At 44.4% G+C, this 21,063-nt stretch overlaps 1 protein-coding gene across 1 annotated transcript in view; it reads right to left on the reverse strand.

The window, feature by feature from the left end:
* The window catches only part of C3H4orf19 (chromosome 3 C4orf19 homolog), an 84,482-nt gene extending 64,061 nt beyond the window's left edge, over positions 1-20,421 (reverse strand). The window contains exon 1 of the mRNA XM_038533703.1: positions 19,665-20,421. The gene's annotated coding sequence lies outside the window, so the exon portion shown is untranslated. The remainder of the gene's footprint in view (positions 1-19,664) is intronic.
* Between the last annotated feature and the right edge of the window lie 642 nt (positions 20,422-21,063).

The following is a 21,063-nucleotide window of genomic DNA, read 5'->3' on the forward strand; positions in this document are numbered from 1 at the left end:
TTTTCTTTAATTTATGCTTTTAACTCATTACTTTCTGAGTTTTTTCCCCCAAATTGCATACATTAATTTTACAATCAGGAAATAAACAACAAAAGTGTTTATTAAACAAAACCACCTGATGGCTCAGTCAGCTGAGTGTCTGACTCTTGGTTTCGGCTCAGGTCATGACCTCAGGGTTGTGGGATTGAGCTCCACCCATGTTGAGCTTGCGATTCTCTCCCACTCCCTCTAAATAAATCTTTTTTTTTTTTTTAAGATTTTATTTATTTATTCATGAGCGACAGAGAGAGAGGCAGAGACATATTTACAGAGACATAGCCAGAGGAGAAGCAGGCTCCATGCAGGGAGCCCAATGTGGGACTTGAACCCAAGACCCAGGGATCACATCCTGAGCCAAAGGCAGATGCTCAACCACTGAGCGACCCAGGTGCTCCAAAATAATTCTTTAAAAACAAACAAATGAATGAAAGACAAAAGTACAAAGACCAGAGTTGAAGGTTCTCACTGTTAGACTGCTGTTGTAGGCAAGGAAGATTCTCAAAAGCTACTGGCAAGTCAAAGCCCATCAATTGGCCTATACAGCTCTGATGGGGTAATTAATAAAATGTCTACTGACTCTACTCTAAAAACTTTTAAGCACCCAAGGATACTGAAATTACTTAGAAGTCTGTTACTTTACCTCATTTTAACAGTTTTATTGATATAATTCACACACCTTACCATTCACCTACTTAATGTGTACAATTCGATCCTATTTGGCATATTTACAGACTTGTGCAACCAACGCCACCATCAATTTCAGAACACTTTCATCAGCCCCAGTTCCCTTTAGTCATGAACTCCTTATACCCCATTTTCCAGAGCCCTAGGCAATCATCAATCCACTTTCTGTCTCTGTGTTTATTTTGGATCTTTCACAAAATAGAATTGTACAATAGGTAGCCTTTTCTGTCAGGCTTCTTTCACTTTACATGATACTTGCAAGGTTCATCCATCTGTAGCATTTATCAGTTCTTCATTCCTATAGCCTGCTATATGGCTGTATCCCATTTTCTTTGTCCATTCAACAGTCAATGGACATTTGGTGTTTCTACTTTTTGGCTATTATGAATAATGCTGCTATGAGCATTCATGTTCAAGCTTCTGTGTGGATGTATGTTTTTATTTTTCTTGGGTATATGCTTAGGAATGGAATTTCTGGGTAATATAGTTAATTCTATATGTTTTCTACTTAAACATTTTTATTTACTTATGATTTAATTTATTTACTTGATACAGAGAGAGAAGAGTGTGCACAAGCAGGGGAACAGCAGGCAGAGGGAGAGGGAGAAGCAGACTCCCCTTTGTGCAGGGTGCCTGACTCCATGGGGCTTGATCCCAGGACTCTGGGATCATGACCTGAGCTGAAGGTAGGCACAACTGACTGAGCCATCCAGGAGCCCCTTTTTATTTTTTATGTAAAAACATATATATATATATATATTTTTTTTTTTTTTTTTTAGGAGAAAGAACGTATATGCGCATGAGCTGGGGAGAGGGTCAGAGGGAGAGAGAGAGAGAGAGAGAGAGAGAGAGAGAGAGAGAGAGAACCTTAAGCAGGCTTCATGCCCAGCATGGAGCCCCATGTGGGGCTTGATCTCATGACCCTGAGATTATGACCTTGGTGAAACCAAGAGTCAGATGCTCAACTGACTGAGCCACCCAAGCACCCCTATGTTTAACTTTGTAAGGAATTGCCAGGCTGTTTTCCAAAGTGGATGCATCATTTCACATTCCCACCAACAGTATATGAAGGTTCCAATTTCTCAGATCCTTGCAAACACTTGTTATTGCCCGTCTTTCCTATGATAGCCATTCTCGTGAGTGGCTATTATAAAGTGGGACACTTCATAATTTTTTTTTACACTTCATAATTTTTATCTTTAAGAACTGTTTTCTGATTACAGAAGTCATACAGATTGACAAGCACAATTTCTGCGTGCACATGCACTGATTTGATTCCAGCTTCTAGGCCACTGTACCATCTTCATTTTGGCATAGTTATGTTGTCCAATCTTACAAAAAGATGGAGGCTCAGGGATGCTAAGCAGCTCTAAGGCTGGGACTTGACCCTAGGTGTGTCAATAAGCTTCTGGTTTTCACCACAGTGTTATTCTGGTATGATGGGTACTATGTGCACACATACACGTGTGAGGATCAAATGGGATAATGAAGTGAACTTTATGAATTTATAGCATCTAGTAATGAAGAGTAAGATGTTAAAGGGACATGACTTTTGGATTATATAAGCAGGCGACATGTTATCTTTTGAGAGATTAAGGAACAGAGCGGTGACTTCTGTGGCCACAGAGAAATTTAAAGGAAGACCTGAGATTAAAGAGCCTCACACTAGTTTGGATAAACTGGAGTCTTTATCACCCCATTTGGAGAATGAGGACTTTAATCATCTTAGAGTTATGGTCATAAATAGCATCAAAACATGTGCTAAACGTGTTCACCTTTAGGTCTGTGCTTTAGAGAGAATGAGGCCAGTTTCTCCTGAATTATTGTATCATCTGAATGCAGCAGGATTACCTTATTTTGGTTTTGTGATTATTTTCTAATGCACATAAAACAGTTCCTTTCTTTTATTCTTTATAGTGGAGAAAAAATTATTTTGCTATAATTAAAATTGAGTTTTGGCCACAATCATGAGCAGTTCTAGAAATTAAAACTCCTCATGCTCTAGTTAAATATTATTAGAAAAAAAGTTCCTGCTTGCTACAGTCCCTTCTCTAGAAATCTGTTCTGTGGAACTACACACATAATGACAATATCTTTATCTAGACTCTTTCCAGTTTTCAAGTTTGCATATGTGACTCAAACAGAAGATTTCAAGGAAGCTGATCCTCTAAGTAACTACTTTGTGGACCTTGCTAAAGGTGCCGTATTTTTACACATCATTTCCTGAAGAGAACTAGACAAAAGATCCTCCAACTTCAAGAATCCTAACAAAAGGGGCAGGCTAGTTTGGGATGGGATAGACTTGATTCAGGAATGAGAGCTACAGACTAGAATGCTCATTTTTTTGAAAAATATGTGTATTATTGGGGCCCCAGGATGGCTCAGTCATCTGCCTTCGGCTCAGGTCATGATCTCGGGGTCCTGGATGGAGCCCTGCATCTGCTCCCTGCTCAGCCAGAAGTCTGCTCCTCCCTCTTGCACCCCACCCCCACCCCCAGTGCACATGCACTCTCTGTCAAATAAATAAAGTCTTAAAAAAATGTGTATTTTCAGCAAAGGATCCTCATTGTCTCAATCTTTACCTTGCACTTGGCAGCCTGTATTTTGAGGGTTTCTCCTTTCATGGGGTGCAGGGTGGGGCTCTGGGTGGGGTGGATGCAGATAAGATAACAGTTCCAGTTTTACCACTCTTATGAATTTTGTGCTAGGGTTGAAGTGCTCAGGAGGGAAAAAGGAGCCCTGTTTCTGTGGATTGTACAAAGAAGAGGGAAGGAGGAAATGGTAGGAGGATGATTTCTCTTAAAAGGTGCTCTTGTGGCTGCATTTCCTCTAAACCCAACATTTGGTGTCCACTTTGAGTGAAATGCATCTTTCTTGGTCAGGCATATATGGAAAGATCAAGAAGGATTTTTTTTCCTAAACCAGCAGAAGGTCTGGCAGGAAAGCAGGGAGAATTGACTCTGTTGATGTATCCTCAATAAGTGACAGTATTGATCTCTGAAATCATTAAGCTTTGGTATTTTGATCTGTCCAAAAAGGTGGAGGGAGTTCTTTTACATGAAAAAAAAAATCTGCTGGAAGATTATAAACTAATTCTGAATTTCTAAGTAGCATTTGACCTTCACAGGCACATCAGTAATGTCACTGCATAAAAAGCAGCCAGGGTCATCTAACCTAGTATGGAGGCATCTACACTGAGGAAAGAGTCTGCTGGTTATGAGGGTGGGCTCTGCAGTCACACAGAACTTGACCGAGTCCCAGCTCTGTCACCTTGAACAACTTGCTTAACCTCTCTGAGCCACCCCTTTAAGTTAGGTGATGTATATAAGTCACTTTGAGTACCTGACACATAGGTGCTCAGTAAATGGTAGCTATTCCTGCTTGCCTGACAAAGAGATTTTTAACTACGGATATGGGGCGCCTTGCCCTTCCAACTCATCCTAAGACAGGTATCATGTCATTTGTATTTTATTTGGCCTTTGTTTTTGAGTGGCTACTGTTGTCTGGTAGTGTGCCCTGAGGAGTCAAAGAAGCCTGACCCAGAGTCCTTGAGCTTGATGGAAAGAAAATCTACGTGATATCATCAGTTGAGGGAAATGGGAAGGAGAGCCAATCAATGGGGTTGGCAATGGGACAGCAATTTCAGATGGGTTGAGTTTAAAGGGGTTTGGGAATATGCAAGTGGCTCTGCCCTGCAGGCATCTGTTATCAAGGGATCTGGAGCTGTGTGAGGAGATGGGGCTGGAGATAGGGCATTTGGTGTCATGTGCATCTGAGCCATGAGTGGTCTAGACACTGTGACACTGCCAGAGGTTGGTCAGGAGCTAGAAGACATAAAGGACTGTGGGGTAAGGGAGGAGCCTAGGGACACAACAGTGCTTGAGTGCTTGGAAATGGTAGGTGGCAACTGGAGTGTTACGGTATCTCCTAGGGCCCGAGATAACATGATGCGTGGATATCTAGGTTTTTGATTAATATTTATTTATTTATTTATTTTTATTTAAATTTATTTATTTATTTATTATTTATGATAGTCACACAGAGAGAGAGAGAGGCAGAGACACAGGCAGAGGGAGAAGCAGGCTCCATGCACCGGGAGCCCAACGTGGGATTCGATCCTGGGTCTCCAGGATCGCGCCCTGGGCCAAAGGCAGGCGCCAAACCACTGCGCCACCCAGGGATCCCTTGGTTAATATTTATTAAAATAACATCCAGAAAAGTAGCTTTCTATTGAGATAACTGCAAAACTTATATTCTATTTACAATTCTCTAAACTCAATCTTTTTAAGAGTGTTTTTTCAACTTGGTTAATTAAAGGCAAGGCAGTTAAATGTTTTACTTAAAAATGTACTACACTTAATTTTTTTTAAAAGTGTCTCAGTGACCAACAGACAAACCCTTTTGCAGTACTTAAGTCATTTTATAAAACTAATAAACTCATAAATAAGGTAAATCTTCAGTTGTCATAAACATTTCAATCCAGTATAAAAAAGCAAAACTGGGGTGCTTGGGTGGTTCAGTAGGTTAAGTGTCTGACTCTTGATTTTGGCTCAGGTCATGATCTTGGGGTCATGAGATTGAGCCCCATGTTGGTCTTCCCTCCCAGCGGGGAGTCTGCTTGATATTCTCCCTCTGCCCCTCCCCCCTCAATAAAAATATATAAATTTTTAGAGAAGATTTACTTACTTGAGAGAGAGCACAAGGGAGAACACAAGCAGTGGGGAGGGGTAGAGGGAGCAGGGGGAAGCAGACCCCCCACCAAGCAGGGAGCCCAAAGTGGGGCTCAATCCCAGGACCCTGGGATCATGACCTGAGCTGAAAGCAGATGCTCAGCCAACCGAACCACCCAGGTGCCCCCCAAATAAATAAATCTTAAAGAAAAAAAAGGCAAGAAACTATCTGAAAGGTTTTAACTTAAAGATCCCAAGACAAAATAATTAGCTAATGATGTATTTATTTATTATTTTTAATGACATATTTTAAAGTGAAATCATAAGACTCAACATATTAACAAATTATCTTACGTACTGTGAACACTGTCCATGTTCAAAATGTTGACTACAGACTTCCACAAACTTTTCGAAAAACATAAATACTTTGGGTTTCATTTAGTTCCTCATATCTCTGCTTAATTCTAGACCTTCCCAGGGTTAAACTGCTATCTCATAAGGACATCATCTGCTTCAACATGGAATCCATCCATACCTTACAAAGGGCTCCGTCTTCTCACCTCGGTCCCCAAGATTCAAATTACGAGTTAGCTAATTCTCAAGTCCTCTGGCTTTTCCACTTCTCACGCAATCTGCCATTGACCAGAATTGATGACTGGTCACCGTCTGATAGTACTCTGAATTTTCTGTACACCCTTCCTTGATGACAGAGTCATAACTCCTAAGTACGTAGGACCTGTGATTGGCTTCTGCATCACCAAACCCCAGGGTCAGACTTGATAGGAGATGGCAGGCAAACAAGGGATGGGTCATGGAAGCAGATGAAAAACCAGGAGTGAGAAGTGTAACGGTAGAACAGAAGTCAAAGGAAAAGAGAATTTCAAAAAGGGAGGCAGCACCAATGTCAGTACTTTAAAATGCTACAACGGCAGTTTACAAGGTAAGGGGATGAAATGCGACTGCTAGTCTTTTTTTTTTTTTTTTTTTTAAGATTTTATTTACTTGAGACAGAGAGAACACATGAGCAGGAGTGGTGAGGGGCAGAGGGAGAGGGAGAAGCAGACTCCCTGCTGAGTGTGGAGCCGGACGTGGGGCTCAATCCCGGGATCCTGACCTGCACCGGAGTCAGATGCTTCATGGACTGAGCCACCCAGGTGCCCCACGATGGTTAGTCTCCATGGCCATACATTTAAATTTAAGATTTAAATGTTATCAGTGAAATTTTCATGTCACAATGAAGGTAGAAAACAAATAACCATAAATTACAAGTGAATTAAGTGAGAAAATGGGAACTGCATTTATTTATTTATTTATTTATTTATTTATTTATTTAGCAGGGGGACTGCATTTAAAGGCAGCAAGGAGTCAAGAATTCTTTAAGACTTTAAAATTTCACTTAATAACTTAACAAGGAAAGGGGGTGGGTAGCCAAAAAGGAAAGGAATGAGGTTCCGAGGAAGAGATGTCTGTTCTGTGCTAATTTTAATTAAAAAAAAAAATAAAAAGGTTTGAGTGTGTTTACCGAGGGTTGACTTCCTTTTTTTTGGGGGGGGGGTGTGGGGTGCGGAAGTAGGGAGTGCTAAAAGCTTAAAGATTTAGGACAGAGACGGCATTACTACTTGATGAAGCAATGTCCCAGAGGATGGAGGCTAAAAGTGAAGGAGTCCATGTGAAAAGGTTGACCTTGAACAGGAAAAGGAACACTTTATCCTCTGAGAATGGAGGGAATGAGGAAAGAATTGATAGCAAGGTAGATAGCTGGGAGGTCGGGGCGGGGCAGGCGCTGGCAGCTGGGCCAGCCAAGCTGCCTGAATCTGGGCCCCGTGGCCAGCCTGGCAGGGTGCACACAGCACACGGGTTCTGGGAACAGACTGATTCTGGGCTGGGATGGTGACAGCTCCAGAAATGGCCCAGTGGGGACCAGCAGAGCTTCTGGGTAAGGGAGCAGTTCATATTAATCACAGATCAGTGAAGAGATCCTAGATGTTTCTGCTCAGCGTTGGTGTCTGGGTTAAAGAAAATGAGACCAGAGGTTAAGACGTGCTCAAGAGCAGTCGTTAGCATCTCTTCAACTAGAGACTGGGTTTTTTCTTGGCTTCCAGAATTATGCTCCCCTCTTTTAAAACAAAAACAAAAACAAAAACATAATCCATTTTCTCCTCCACCTCTCTCCCTGGCTACCCTGTCCTCTTTCTTCCTGTTTCAATGTGCGTGTCATTTTCTCTGAAAAGCCTTCCCTGACCTCTCTCTCTCCCCTCCTGTCTGAATCAGATCCCACAAAGGCTGTTAGACGCCCCTTTCATCCTTCTTTTGTTGCACCACAGGATGAAATGTTAGTTTTATTTATGTGACTATTTCAGATACTGTAAGCCATATGAGGATAGGGACTCTATTTGTTCACCTTTGTATCTTGGTCAGCACATAGCTCAATGCCTAGCATGCAGTTAGCGCTCAATAAATACAACAAATGAGGGGTACCTGGGTGGCTTAGTCAGTTAAACGTCCAACACTTGACCTCAGCTCAGGTCTTGATCTCAGGGTCATCAGTGCAAGCCCTGCACTGGGCTCCATGCTGGGCATGAAGCCTACTTAAAAAAAAAAAAAAAAGATGATGAATGAATTTATATTCCAAGTGTCTGGTGTGGGAGCATGGGATTCCACAACGGTATTTGCCTGTTAAAGTTAACTTAACATTTGTGAAAAATGCACACTGTGGGGTTCCCAGGCAGGCTCACTTACACTTTCTCTGTAGGTCTGGCATCTGGGAAATGCTCAATACATATTTGATGAGCGATTAAGAATTTTTGCACTAATGGAATTTTAATTCCTTTAAGAAAACAAACATAGCTGCCTCCAAGTCACTCAAAAATTTTTTTTGAAAGATATTACCTAAACATTAAAAGCAACTTCTTTAAGAATAAACAAATTAGGGCACCTGGGTAGCTCAGTGGTTGAGCATCTGTCTGTGGCTCAGGGAGTGATCTTGGGGTCCCGGGATTGAATCCTGCATTGGGCTCCCCTCATGGAACCTGCTTCTCCCTCTGCCTGTGTCTCTGCCTCTCTCTGTGTGTCTCTCATGAATAAATACATAAAAACTTAAAAAAAGTAAAAAAATAAACAAATTAAAAAATTCCCCAACAGCGTCATTCAGAAAAAACACTAGAGCTCACCAGTAGTTTCTTAATAACTAGAGTGAAAATACTGATCATATAACTAAGGCAGCTTCTGGGAGAATATATGATTAGAAAACCCAATGCTTAATTTCTGAAGTTTCACACTTTTGAAGCATCTCAGAAACATCTTCTTAGATCCCACCTTGATACTACATGAACTCACCGATTTTTAGCACAGAAATTCATGGACTTGCAAACATTTAAAAAGAGAAAGCGTCACCAATGAATGCTTTGCCACTTTTCTCAGGAAAGGAAATTCGTGAACACATGCGCGAAGGTTAGTACCATACAGTAGGCAAATGTTTTTCCATGTCCCACCCAAAGCAAACAAATGAAAATGAAACTTCAGAGACAATTATAAAATAGCTCCAAATTTAAAGACACAGTATCCTTTTCTAGATTCGCCACAGGAGGAAAAACAACTCATTTGGAAGAGTTTAAGACTAAGTTTTACATAAACGTGTGTGTATGTGGGGGGCGGGGAGGTGGTGAGTGTACAGAGTCTAAAAAAAAAATCAAACAGATGGTAATCAAAAAATGGAAATGCTTAAGATATGGAAAATGCTGAGTTGAAATAAATTAATAAAACACTGGAAAACAGGCTCACCAAATTTTTTTAATGGGAGCAGAATAGTTTCCGAAAGACAGGGGCCCATTTAGGTGATGAACACCAGATGCTGGGTGTAGTTCATTATAGACAAAAGTATTCTGATTAGCTTCAGGGGAGAAGGAGAAAAGGATTAGGCTCCAAAGGTGGGAAAGCCAAACACAGCCCTCCACAGCCTGCTGCAGGCGACTCCCCAACTGTCCCTAGATAACTCCTGGTCTAAGGACAAAGCAGTTCTCTATCCCCTCTCTGGTCACTGAATCCGGATCCAGAGTCATCTAGTGCACTGGGCCACCACCCTACACGGTGGACAATCGGAAATATTGCTCTGAACCCACAGTCAGGGCAGGGTCAGCTGTGCTTCCCGTAAGAGCCCCTGAGAGCCAGTCTATGAAAAGGGCCCTGAGAGCTGCAAAAAAAGGGCTCAGAAGACAGCTATGGGAAATCACTGACGTGATCGTCTCATTAAAGGAATCCTTGCACAGGGATGTCTTCTTCTCTGGAAAGTCCAGCACATGGGTGTGTTGTTGCAGGGGAGACGGGGACTCGTTGGCCCTCCCTAAACCCAAAGTCTGTTTTCCCAGCATGACCAATGAGGCAGTGAGGCTGAGTGTCCCTAACATGTTCTTCCTGTGGTGTGTGTGTGTGTGCATGTGTGAGGGAGGGGGGAGCAGAGGTAGGGGGATTGTGGGTGTCCTTCTCCTTCTCAGGTTTCAGTGTGGCCTCTTGGGTCTGAAGTCTAAAGTCTATCCGTTGCTTTAATGGGTGTTTTTCAGAGTGTTGAGCATGACGCTGGACCCTGGCGGAGTCTGAGCACATCATTTACTGACGCACAGAGATTTATTTACTTGCCCGCCCAGTAAAAGCCAAGTTATTCACAGATGCAGTGTGTGCTAGAGAAGACTTAGCTTGTAGGAGAAAGAATTCTAGACCCAGAGTTAGCATATCCCTGGATTCCAGTCTTGGTTCTGTTATTAATTTAGGGCCATGTGAGTTTGGCCCAGCCATTAACCTCTCTGGGCTGCAGCGGCCTCGGAGGTGAAGTGGAGAGAGTGAATCAAATCACCACCAAGACCCTTTCTGGATCTAACACTCTGCGATGAACGTGGCCTGTGTGTTCAGAAGAGGGAGTGATCAATCTGGGATCAAATGATCAAGGGTTTTCATAACTGAAGCAGTGGAGTTCGTTCATTTTCTACAAAGCCTGGTTTCTCTGTTGCAAAAACCCTGGAGCACAGAAATGTCCAATGTAGATTGCAAAAGTCCCCAGTAAGCTTTGCCCCATGCATAAATACTGTTAACTGTTTGGAATTTTTTCTTCCAGATATTTTAACTATAAGTGCTACCTAGAATCGTTACTACTGGCTAAGTGCTAATTATAATAATTACTATCTGCGTTAAAATGGAACATCAAGTATATGTTTCTTCAACAAATTTTTACGAATTTAAAATTATGTCCTGGGTGTCTTTGCATCATGTCATCGTGTGCATCTCATTATTTTTTATTAGTGCAGGGTGTTGCATTGTGTCTCTAAGTTGTGCTTCATTGAGCCAACGCATATTGACGATGTATGAATTGTTTTTTCTTTTTTTATTATAAACACTGACTATAACCCTATAAAATTCCTTGTATACCCATGTTCTAAAATCCAATCTTGACACTGCCTGCCTTGCTTTCCATTTCTACCCATCACCAGGTCCTGGTGCTGTCATCTAGTATCTCCGGAAGCCGTGGCCTTCTCTCCATCTAAGTACCTCTGCTTGAATGAAGCGCAGGTCCAACAACATCTCCTGCAACCACAGCCCCTTCACGGGTCTTCTCTGTCCCCAACTCTGCAGCCAGAGAAGCAAATCTTATTACTTACAAGTTGAAAACCTTCAATAGCTTCTCACTGTTCTTAAGGCCACTGACTTAGAATGCTCTTATGGTCTATAATTTGCTCTAAGATATGTTGGCATAGACTCTGGGATGCATGAGTGTGTTTTACATCTGCACCCTAGAATGTACGTTGGTTGCCCCAGTCAGGAACATGCGTGTCAGAGGTCCTTCGTGAGAATGTTCTCACAAGGGCTGCAGTCCAGAGGTGGTTTCTGCAGGTAGGTTAGCTTCCTTATCTCCAATCAACACAAAGGACTTTATTAATTAGAATATGGATGTTAGAAGCTATTTTTCACTAGGGAAATCACTCTCGTAGGAGATTTACAGATGGGTTGCAAAGAGTGGAGGCATCCCCATTCATGCACCACCACGGTAGATGGTAGATCCAGGCAACTGCACCCTCCCAGGGGGTTCCCAGTACTTGTTTCTGAAAAATGACTGACTAGTGGGCCAGCTCAAAGGAATCTTGCTGCTTAAGTTAAACTCTGAGGTTAGCCAACCTTGCCTCTAGGGGAGTGTCCCCTTTGCCTCTACTGAACTTCCCGTGAGATAGAGAAATCAAAGGAATGGAAGCAGGGACTTCACCGTGCCTACACAACAGGCTGCCCGATTGTTCCGATTCCTGCTTACTGATCAGTGTTGGAAGGTGGGGCTGAAATGAGCCTGAGATTTGCTTTTGGACCACGTGGGAGGCTGTGAGGATGAAGACCTTTACCCCCCACTCAACTCTAGATAGTGGCGGTTTCAACACCCACCCCCAAACCCCTAAATAAATAGGAAGGATCACATCAGGAGAAGTCAGGTTATGTATGGCACGTGGCCTACCAGGCCCTGCACCATCCACGTCCTGCCTGCCTCTCCTGGGACCCCTTGAGCTCAGGACATCTCTAGGAACACGGCTTCCCTCTGGACCCGTGACCATGCTGGTCCCTCTGCTCCCCCTGTGGCTCCTCTGCCTGCTGAGGTCTCACCCTCGGGTCTCACCTGGATGTGCTTCCTCAGGGAAGCCCTTCCTGCCTCTCAGCTCAGGTCACAGCTCCCATCTCACCCCTGGCGGCACCCAGGACCTTTCTCCCTGCCGTCCACACAGGAACATAGCCTGATAGTTCTGTGCGGCTATCACATTGGTAGCCGTGAGATTGTGTCCGTGTCTGTTTTGTTCACCCTTGTATCCCCACCAGCTGGCACAGCCTCCGCACACATTTGCCTAATAGTAGGGCATTTCGATTTTTGTCCACACAGCAGTTGTAGAGGGCAAAAAAAAAAAAGCTTTTTATGGCACTAGGTTCACTAACTGGAGCAGGCCCTCTACAGTGAAAACACTTTACAATGAAGTTCTTAAAATAATCCAATCAAACTCACAAGGCAAAGGATGCACAATATATAAAATAGCAAAGGTGAGGCAATGGCCTTCTCTTTTAAATACTATAAATGCTAACTTTGTTATTTTGAAAATCCTTTATGGTGGGCAGCCTTGGTGGCTCAGCGGGTTTAGCGTCGCCTCCAGCCCAGGGCGTGATCCTGGAGACCCGGGATCGAGTCCCGCATTGGGCTCCCTGCATGGAGCCTGCTTCTCCTTCTGCCTGTGTGTCTGCCTCTCTCTCTGTGTGTCTCTAGGAATAAATAAATAAAATGTTTAAAAAAAGAAAAAAGAAAATCCTTTATGGATATGAAAAAGTTGTCATCTTCATGCCTCACTTTGCCCTCTTTTAGGTTCCTTTAGTTTTGGCACTGACAGGCTGAGCATTTCAGCATGTACCCAGGCTCTGCTTTCTCAAAGAAGTCCACCTTTGTCTCCTCAAATGAAGTCCTTGGCCCCCACCCGACTTCCCACGAATACAAACATGGAACTGTGACTACATTTCCCCCCAACCCCCAAGGTCTCTATATGCTTGAGGTACAGAGAGCATTTAAAACAGACCCTGGACAGACATTTAGGCAGATGATTTTATACTAAGGAAGGTGAAATATCCAGTTAGAAGTTCAGGGCAAATCCTAGGTGGTTAAAGTCTGAAGTCTGCTCTCACTTGGTGTGGCTTTTATCAAAGGTAATGATGTTGTGACCCATGGGCCACCTGATGGCCTCCCCCAGGCCCATCCTTCCCATCCATTCCATACCCCATGGTGCTGCTCTGGCCCAAACTTCACATTTTATATTTGAGAAAAGTGGAGGCCACGGGCTGAGAATCAGAGTTATCAGACATTTACGAAGTGGGGACACATGCTTGGAGAAACACTCAGCTTCCCAGTTTTACAGATAAGGATGCTGAAAGCCGAAAGCCAGGGCGATTGAATGGAATTCCTGAGGTCCCACATCGAATGGCAGCATTGGCATTCAAGGCTGATGACAGTCCCGCCCTCGTTCTGGTCCCTTCTGGGCAGGGGGGTCGCATCTTTTACTCCTCCAAGACTCACTCAGAGAGAACAAGCTCACCAAATGGCTTAGGGATGGAAGAAAATCGAACCCCAGCTCCCAGTTTCTTTTCAGAGGATCCCACATAAACTCAGTAGATGGTAAACACTTGCAAACAGAAGTGAGTAAAGATATTTAATGGGACCAAACATGCATATGATGCTGTCATCTGTGTTTAAGGGGATGATTCTGATGATTTCTGACTTACAGGCAGGCGGGTACATTGCCTCACCGGCCACACCTGCCATTAGGGGCCCTGCAAAGGGCGCGGGTGGCAGATTCTTGACTTCTTGTTTGTTTGCTCGTTCTGCTTTTTGTTCGTCTAATTAACCCTTATGGAGCAACTGCCTGCCAAGGGTGCAATTTCAGTAATTTTACTTTCTCTAAAGATATCTCAGCTTTTTTTTTTTGGATTACATAAAAGTCACACTCCTTTTGCTCCCGTTAGAACTTTGAATTTAGGCAGGGTATTAAAAGACAACCCTCTAGCTTTCTCCACACCAGCGGGCTGTGGCCTTGTTTCAGGTTCTCTTCCCCAGAGCCACAACTCAGCCCTATACTTCAGCACCACGGAAACACTAGCCTTTTAGCTCTGAAAAGAGAAAAGTGTCACATCAGTAATGGAGACTGAGCTTAAAGTGGGGGAGGATCAGGCCTCTGTCAGAGATCTCATGAGGCTGGACCTGTGCCTGGGTCGCTGTGTTGCGCCGAAGCTTTTACTATGTCCACTTCTAGAATGTTTGGCTTCCTTCACCAAAACCAGATCCTGGTGGGGATCATAAAACCTGTCCCGTCAAGTTCAAAAGAGAATGCAGATAAATTGCACTTTGTAAACTAAATCTTGACTCTCTAGCCAATTAACTCTCTTTTATGATTCTTTCTAGAAACGACTGCAGCAGTAAATGAGTCTTGTTATGTGCTAGATAGCCAGCAAATGGGGATTCAGACCCAGGTCATCTTGATTTTAAAATGTGAGCTCTCCCAACTTCCCCCGCCCCCAGGATGCCCAGCGGAGGCTGGGGAACACAAAAGGGAGAGGAATTGCTTTGAAGTCTTTTAGTCAAAGAGGGCAGGGCTGGTGGGGGTGGGATGGGGTGAAGCCCAGGGTTCCTGCCTTTGCTCTGCCTCCGACTTGCAGGGTAGCCCTAAACAGGGTGCTTTCTCCCCCCAGGCCTCGGTTTTCTTCTCCATAAAACCAGGTGTTTGGATCAGTGAAGCCCCTCTCCAGGTCAGGATTCTGTAACCTATAGACATTCTCAGAGCCTTAGCGCTTAAGAAAATAGGCTTAAAAATTTACTTGGAAAAAAATACAGATCTTTTTATCACTCAAAGAATCAGAGGAAAAGGTTGCAATATTACATCATCTATAATATGATAACATGTTATTATATTTAAATAATATAAATAAATATAATACGTCATTTGTTGCCACTGGAACCAATGTAGGGGTTCAACTCGATAAGGAAAGCAGATAAGGGAGGAAATGTTTTTATGAGGCATTTTTAAGTTTCCATGAAATAATTACTTCAAAATCGCCAACATAAACTTTCGAACATCTGAGTTAGGCACAGTGTCTATGAAAAAAAAAAAAAAAAAGAATGCAAACCGCAAAGCAAAAATTGATCAGTTTGATAATTTCCTCCAAAGACCAGATAGAAAACCTGCAGAGCGCTTTCCTCCAAAGACCTTCCCTGCAGGTCCGTCAGAAGACTCGGCTTGAAGTCAGCAGACCTGAGTTCAAGTCCTGACTGAGTGACATTGCCACCTCTCACTGTCCTAAACTATGAAAGGGGCATGATAATCTTGTCTCTGAAGATGTCATGGGGTAGATCTAATAAACTGAACAACTATTTGAAGAACTGTTTCATTATAACTAATTGCCAAAAAAAAAAAATTCTTTCACTATATAGAGGGAATTGACAGGGGATACAGATTTGGAACTTCGTTTGAACTGCTTCTTAGCCAAAGTTGAAAAACTGCTACAGCTCAAAGGAGTGAAAACAAACAAACAGAAAACCAAAACAACCATTAACACCCAAAAGCATCTTCTTTTTCAGGAGTAAAGAAGGCAGAGGTGACACCCCAGCCTAAAGTGTGGGAAACACAGTTGAGAACTGGGCAATTCAGAACCATCTTCACTTCCCCTTTTTTTTTTCTTTCCTCAGAATCCAAGTTGGCATCAAGTCTTGGGGGATGTGCTTTGCTTCTCAGACTTTACTGTACTTAGGAATCGTCTGGGGATCTTGTTAAAATGATTCAACAGATGTGAGGTAGCAGCAAACCTGTATTTCTAACCAGCCATTCCACTGGTCCATGGACACCCTCTGAGTAGCAAAGCTCTTGGCTTATTGGGAAAAAAAAAATGGTGGAGGGTTGTTTTTGGAGAGGGGCAGACATGGGTCTGAATGCCATCTTTATCAGCTCTTAAGTGTGTGACCTTGGGTGAACAACTACATCTGTAGAGTGGGACTAATACCTATTTTATATAATAGATAGGAGGACCCTTTGAGATATTAACAGATATGGTTCTTTTCTAATTTGTCTTTCCCTTGGCTCCCGTACACTCATTATCTTGTCCTCTATTACTCTTCTCTGATGATCCAGTTGGCTTATTTAATCTGAATCTTATTAAGTAGCTTCTGTGCACATGCACACACACCATACATTCTTTGAGGGCATTATCGTCTCTGATTTTATTTCGTTTAGCACGTAAATCAAGCAAAAGTATCCTTAAAGTTAAATTCTGTTTATACACATCCCTGAGTTGCACGATAATACCATCCTTCCCCATCCTTCCCTCAGCATCATGCAGAGAGGCAGAGCTGTGTCGTGCTTACAAACATGGGCTTTGGCTCAGGTCTGAGTAACAGAGCTGGTTCTCGACCGTGCCACCTGCATTTCCTGCCTAACTCAGACTGGCATGTCTGGGTTTCAGTTTCTTCACCTGTAAAATAGGATTTCTGCTTTAACCTCAAGGGTTGTTGGGAAAATGAAGTCAGTTAAGTTATGCAAAGTGCTTAGACGATGTGGTAGATTGCAAACATGACAATTCCCCACCCTTCCTGTCAAAAGGTGGGCTTTTGGAGGAGAAGCAAACTCTGTTTCCCTTTCAGCCTCAAGGAGCATTGCCTCCGGGCTCCCTCTTCCAACCATGCTGAGCCAACACATGAGCAAGCCCAGGTGGCCTGCCCGATGACGGGAGGCGTGTGGCCCTGCTGTTCCGGGCTGATTTGGCTGATGGTCAGCCAATACTTAAGGGCAGGGCTGCCTTGTGATCACAGGTACATAAGGGAGTCCGACAAGGTGAGTGGAGTCACCAGGCCCCAATTGCTGACCCACAGAGTCATAGACTAAATAAAGACTAGTCATTTTAAGCCACCACGCTTTGGGCTGGTTTGTTATATAGCAGTAGATCATTGATACTCTATGCAAGTACCTTTCCCCCCAAATTTCATAACAGCCCCCTTTATGGAGGAATTACTTACATGGAGCGATAAACCTTTGCTATGTTGGCTTTGTTGTTTAGGAGCTGGGTGTGACTACATTTTACACTTATCGTAATGGCCTTATGCAGAATCTGGAGGTGTGCCTCCTTGCTGTGGACCAGGCACCCACACAGCCAAGCTCATTAGGAGTCCAAAGAGAAATAATTACATGTATGTGCTGGTGGCAGTCTAAGCATGTGGCTCTTAACAACTCTTTACGGGTGTATGAAGACCTCACTTCATCGTTAGGTTGCCATAGTCTAGAGGACTGAAGCTGTTGGCTGTCTGGTCAGAGGGATAATGCTTCCCAGCCACGACGTGCAGACCCACTCTTTATCACCCGTAAATGACCCAAAGGATATACTCAATTATCGAATGGAAGGAAAAAGACTTAGCACCCAAGTCAAAAGAAATGTCCAAACTCTAAAGTTTGACTCTGGGACTCAGAAGCAAGTGAATCACAAATAAATCCAAATATATGTTGTATGACAATGCTATGCATGTAATAGTGACGGAGGTGTGACAGGCACTCTGTGCCTCCTGCGCACTGCTGGCGTGCGCCGCGACAATGGCACTTCTGCACACACAGCAGAGGCTTCTCCGTGACACACGGCAGGCTGTGTTGTGGCTGATTTAAACAGGAGGCCGTTCTACTGTCCACTAGTATTACAGCTACACAGTTAAGAGTCAGGGTGTTTTTACTCCCAGAAGGAGTCAAGCTAAATCAGAGAACGTGTATTATGACACAAGGGTGACAGTTTATCCTAACTTGGCCTTCAGATGTACATATTTAGGTCTGCGTGAAGCAGCACTGGGTTGTTGGAAGTGTGAACTATACTTGGCTCATTCTTTATCAACACCTTTCTCCGTGAGAGAAACAAAGGATGTGCCGCCCGAGTGTGGCAACAGTAGGAGGTAACGTGCTGTGATGACACACTCATCACGGCTCACACTTACCTGCCTGCCGCAAGTGTATTTTGAAATGCCACAGAAATCAACTTCAGATACTTCAGTCACCCAATATTTTCTGTGACATGATGTCCTAAATACCTTTGCCCCACTAAGTATCTTTAGAATCAATTTACTTCTCACTCTTCTCTCCTGTGGAGTTTTACAGCAGCTGTCTTGCTGGTATCTTTCCCACTTCAGTCTTCTCATTGCGGCCAGAGAGAACTTTCTAAGAAACAGATCTCTCCGCTTAAACCCCTCCAATGGTTTATCTGAAGACTGTAAGATCCCTGGAGGCAAGGACGGTGTCCCTGGCACCTCGCTGAGTGTGGCGTCTGAAATCTCTGACCTTACAAACGTGCTGTCTCCAAGGTCAGGGATCAGTTTCATTTCAGAGAGCCACGCGTACACTGAACAGGATGGGGTTCACTGCACAGGGTACAATTCGAGACCTCTTCCCCTTTCTTTTACTATTTGCTGCAGTTCAGGGGCATCTTTCCTAAGATGTTTGAGGACACTGAACTAGTATTTTGAGTCAAGTATCTGCTTCAGGACACACATTCATCTGATGGCTACATTACACTTTAGGGTCATTAAAAATTTTTTTTAAAAGACTTTATTTATGAGACACACAGAGAAAGGCAGAGACATAGAGGAGAAGCAGGCTCCCCGTGAAGAGTCCAATGTGGGACTCGATCCTGGGACTCCAGGATCACGTGCCGAGCCAAAGGTAGATGCTCAAACACTAAGCCACCGAGGCCTCCCAAGGGTCATTTTTAAAAAAGATTGTATTTATTTGAGAGAGAGAGAGAGTGAGCGAGTGAGCATGCACGCAAGTAGGGTGAGAGGGAGAAGCAGGCTCCCCGCTGTGCAGGGAGCCCAACTCCGGGCTTGATCCCAGGACCCCAAGATCATGACCTGAGCCAAAGGCAGATGCTAACTGTCCCAGCCCCCCCCCCCAGGCACCCCAGGATAGAGTTATCTTGATGATATATGGTCCTTCTGAAGATTCCAAACTCTAATGGAACAGGAAGGTGAAAAAGCTGCGAGTAGATAACAGATTCCACTTTCATGTTATTCTCTTAAAACAGCTTTCAGGCGGTAACCACACTAGGAAAGGCTACAAATGGGTGACCCATCGGACCTGCAGATGGGTGAAGGCTCAGGTCTATCCTTCCCTAGGAGGAGGCTACCAACTCTTCTCATCATCTAGAAAGTCTACCTGCAACCAGATAATCTAATGAAAAAAAAAAAAAAAAAAAAAGGACAGGCAGGAGCTAGGTATTATTTAACCAAGACCTCAAAAGAGCCCAAGAGTCATCGGAAATATTGTGAAACTAAGGGAATTTGCGAGTCCAGGTAGAAGAAACCCAGCTACCGGGAGGCCGGTATTCAATTATCTGGAAACTGGAGTCCCTTCCAAGCAGCACAGTACAAGGGCTCTTGGTGACATGCAACTTTTTGACTGGATTTGAATCCAGATGTGCAAACGCTCTTAGAACATAGCTAAGACTGGTCACATTTGTCTTTAGATGTCACTGGATACTGAAATCTTTAGAACCATTAAGGACCAGGCCCTGGAGCCAGGGGCCAGGAGACAGGCACTTATCACACACTTGCTGAACGGAGGGAGCAAAGAAGAGAAACCCAAACCCTGCCTTCCCGTATTCACGTCTTCTCCATTTCTGTTCTGTGCTCAAGGCAGCTGCCTCTAACTGATTCTTCACATGTTAGGGAAGTACAAAGAACCCCAGAGTCCTGCTTACCCTTGAGGGCTTCAAAGTACTGTTTCAAAGACCTGCCTCATGACCGCTGAGGTGTTCTATAGGTACCGGCGTTTCACATCCGAACCTTTAACTTCTGTCTCCTTAAAATATTAGTAACTGGAGGATTAGATGTGGGAATAAATAGAATTGATTGTGTTGAAAAGCAGCCACCACTCTCTATTTCCTTCTGGTTCAGCTCTCAGACGTTTCTCAGCTTTCCTACAGCACCGCTCCTCACGACAGCTTGGGTACAGCCACCCAGGACGTTCCTAAGCCATGGTGCGAATTGCCGCCAGGAATACAGTGAATGAAAAAATAAAACACACTATTCTTTGATGAATAGTGAGCCACCTCATGCAACGCTGGCTTCCTCTAAATTCACGAGGCAAAAAGTCTACACCACAACGGAAAAGAAAACGCACTAAGTTACTAAGGAGAGTTTTGGGTTTTGTCTTGAAGGTTAATTACAGTCCTGGAAGGGGGAGGGGAAGTCCCGCTGATGTTGACATCTGGAAAAAGTCTTCAGTGGTGGTTTGTGAAAAATCTCACCTCATCAGGGCTGCCAAGGTCAAATGCGACCCAAGCAATCGACCTGGGGGATGCTGGCCTAATTAGTAAATATTCAGCAAACAGTTTGTGACCATTTAACAGTCTGCACCTGGCACGCTCTTTCCACACGTGCCGCTTCCCAGCGCCGCACCCGCCCCACCGCGACCCGGGGCGCAGCACCCCAACCCAGCCGGAGCCAACCCCGGCACCCAAGGACGTTTCAAAGCAACAGCGGCGGTCAACATTCCATTTCCGTTTTATTCGAAAACGCTCAGATGTTTACAGATGGGGGCGGGGGGGGGGAGGAGGCACTTAGAAATAAGGGTGGAGATCTCTCTCTGTCTCTCTCTCTCACTCTTTTTTTAGGGGGGAAATCTCTTGCAAGTTTGCCCAACGCACGTTCTCAGGGGCTGTTGAAAGTTCATTAATTAGGGATTTAAAACCCAAACTGTCTCCTACAGCGCGGGGATGCCAAGCTCTCCAAAGTGTCCGCGTCTGGACTTGGGGGGGGGGAGGGGTCGTACAGGTCCCGCCCGCCCCCGTCCCCGCCCCCGCCCCCGTCCCGTGCCTTTGTTGAATTCCGTAACTTTTCCCAAGTACTCACACTGGGAACTGCCTCACCCCCCGCAACCTTTTATTTTTTCCAGCCATAAGGAAGTAAAGAACTAAAAACGACCCGCGAGAGAAGTCGGGGCACGGAAGCCCCAACGCGGAGCTGGGCGGGAGGCAAGCCCGCGGCCAGGATGGGGGGCGCGTCCCTACCTGGGGCCGGGCGGGGTGGGGGGGGGGCGCGTCCCTACTTGGACCAAGGCACGGGGCAGGGGCGGGGGCGCGTCCCTACCTGGGGCCC

The sequence above is a fragment of the Canis lupus genome, chromosome 3 (genome assembly GCF_011100685.1).
Source record: "Canis lupus familiaris isolate Mischka breed German Shepherd chromosome 3, alternate assembly UU_Cfam_GSD_1.0, whole genome shotgun sequence".
NCBI lineage: Eukaryota > Metazoa > Chordata > Mammalia > Carnivora > Canidae > Canis > Canis lupus.